General features: G+C 46.4%; 3 non-coding genes across 3 annotated transcripts; all 3 read left to right on the top strand.

The window, feature by feature from the left end:
- The first annotated feature begins 443 nt into the window (after positions 1-443).
- On the top strand, positions 444-550 carry LOC111658607 (U6 spliceosomal RNA). The gene has a single exon (XR_002761007.1). It is a non-coding gene; the product is annotated as a U6 spliceosomal RNA (small nuclear RNA).
- Positions 551-1,042: 492 nt separating this feature from the next.
- On the top strand, positions 1,043-1,149 carry LOC111658606 (U6 spliceosomal RNA). Its single transcript, XR_002761006.1, has one exon. It is a non-coding gene; the product is annotated as a U6 spliceosomal RNA (small nuclear RNA).
- Positions 1,150-1,643: 494 nt separating this feature from the next.
- On the top strand, positions 1,644-1,750 carry LOC111658605 (U6 spliceosomal RNA). The gene has a single exon (XR_002761005.1). It is a non-coding gene; the product is annotated as a U6 spliceosomal RNA (small nuclear RNA).
- Positions 1,751-2,528: the final 778 nt, after the last annotated feature.

The following is a 2,528-nucleotide window of genomic DNA, read 5'->3' as shown; positions in this document are numbered from 1 at the left end:
GGACTGACTGGTCTTCCTTGCGAGGCTTTGCAACTGTGAGCAGTATATAGAGCAGGCATGGCCAAATGAGGAACTGGCAAAATGAGGACGGTTGCCTGTTGCTTGTGTGGACTGACTGGTCTTCCTTGTGAGGCTTTGCAACTGTAAGCAGTACATAAAACAGGCGTGGCCTAATGAGGAATGGGGACGGTTTCCTGTTGAGGCTGGAAAAATTGTTTTCAGTGTCAGAGATTTTGGTCGTACTGTGTTAGTTAATTTTGTAATCATGTAATTAAGCAGTTAGTATGCTATTATTACAAATGTGTAATTCATAAGTGAAGAAACAACTACTCCCATACTTGTGATGCCACCTATTAGGGATGGGAGAACTTGAGTCTGCACCACTGCAAGGGGGTTGATCTCCCGACCTGGGCTTATAATGCAGCCGTCGCACAAGGACCAATGTGTTTGCTCAGGCAGCACATATGAAAAATTGGAATCGATACAGAGAAGATTAGCATGGCCCCTGCGAAAGGATGACACGCAAATTCGTGAAGCGTTTCCACATTTTCATCTGCTGCCGTAGAGCAACTAAAAGTAAGGGTTGCCAGTTACTGTGTGGACTGACTGGTCTTCCTTGCGAGGCTTTGCAACTGCGAGCAGTATATAGAGCAGGCATGGCCAAATGAGGAATTGGCAAAATGAGGACGGTTGCCTGTTGCTTGTGTGGACTGACTGGTCTTCCTTGTGAGGCTTTGCAACTGTAAGCAGTACATAAAACAGGCGTGGCCTAATGAGGAATGGGGACGGTTTCCTGTTGAGGCTGGAAAAATTGTTTTCAGTGTCAGAGATTTTCGTCGTACTGTGTTAGTTAATTTTGTAATCATGTAATTAAGCAGTTAGTATACTATTATTACAAATGTGTAATTGATAAGTGAAGAAACAACTACTCCCATACTTGTGATGCCACCTATTAGGGATGGGAGAACTTGAGTCTGCACCACTGCAACGGGGTTGATCTCCCGACCTGGGGATATAATGCAGCCGTCGCACAAGGGCCAATGTGCTTGCTCAGGCAGCACATATGAAAAATTGGAATCGATACAGAGAAGATTAGCATGGCCCCTGCGAAAGGATGACACGCAAATTCGTGAAGCGTTTCCACATTTTCATCTGCTGCCGTAGAGCAACTAAAAGTGAGGGTTGCCAGTTACTTGTGTGGACTGACTGGTCTTCCTTGTGAGGCTTTGCAGCTGTAAGCAGTACATAGAGCAGGCATGGCCAAATGAGGAACTGGCAAAATGAGGACGGTTGCCTGTTGCTTGTGTGGACTGACTGGTCTTCCTTGTGAGGCTTTGCAACAGAACCAGTACATAAAACAGGCGTGGCCTAATGAGGAATGGGGACGGTTTCCTGTTGCAGCTGGAAAAATTGTTTTCAGTGTCAAAGATATTTTGGTCGTACTTTGTTAGTTAATTTTGTAATCATGTAATTAAGCAGTTGGTATGCTATTATTATAAATGTGTAATTGATAAGTGAAGAAATAACTACTCCCATACTTGTGATGCCACCTATTAGGTATGGGAGAACTTGAGTCTGCACCACTGCAACGGGGTTGATCTCCCGACCTGGGCTTATATAGCAGCCGTCGCACAAGGACCAATGTGCTTGCTCAGGCAGCACATATGAAAAATTGGAATCGATACAGAGAAGATTAGCATGGCCCCTGCGAAAGGATGACACGCAAATTCGTGAAGCGTTTCCACATTTTCATCTGCTGCCGTAGAGCAACTAAAAGTGAGGGTTGCCAGTTACTTGTGTGGACTGACTGGTCTTCCTTGCGAGGCTTTGCAACTGTGAGCAGTATATAGAGCAGGCATGGCCAAATGAGGAACTGGCAAAATGAGGATGGTTGCATGTTGCTTGTGTGGACTGACTGGTCTTCCTTGTGAGGCTTTGCAACTGTAAGCAGTACATAGAGCAGGCATGGCCAAATGAGGAACTGGCAAAAAGAGGAATTAGGACAGCTGCCTTTTGCATGTGTGGAATGAGTGGTGTTCCTTGCCAGGCTTTGCAACTGTGAGCAGTACATAGAGCAGGCATGGCCAAATGAGGAACTGGCAAAAAGAGGAATTAGGACAGCTGCCTGTTGCATGTGTGGAATGAGTGGTGTTCCTTGCTAGGCTTTGCAACCGAAAGCAGTATATAGAGCAGGCGTGGCCAAATGAGGAATGGGGACGGTTGTCTGTTGCATGTGTGGAATCACTGGTGTTCTTTGCGAAGCTTTCCAACTGTAAGCAGTACATAGATCAGGCATGGCAAAAAGAGGAATGAGGACGGCTGCCCATTGCATTTTATGGAATGACTGGTATTCCTTGCAAGGCTTTGCAACTGAAAGCAGTACATAAAACAGGCGTGGCCAAATGAGGAATGGGCAGTGGAGAGGATGATTGGAGCGGCGTGAGGGGAGGGGCGCCAGTATCAAAACAAGGGTTGAGTTTCTTCCTCATCAGGAGGGTGAGAAGGCAGACCCCTGTCAGAGGGCCCAG

Source organism: Seriola lalandi, unplaced genomic scaffold (genome assembly GCF_002814215.2).
Source record: "Seriola lalandi dorsalis isolate HSWRI2012SDOR001 ecotype SW California unplaced genomic scaffold, Sedor1 jcf7180002054462, whole genome shotgun sequence".
Classification (NCBI taxonomy): Eukaryota; Metazoa; Chordata; class Actinopteri; order Carangiformes; family Carangidae; genus Seriola; species Seriola lalandi.
The sequence above is the reverse complement of the archived record's forward strand: the minus strand, read 5'-3'. Positions and strand labels throughout refer to the sequence as shown.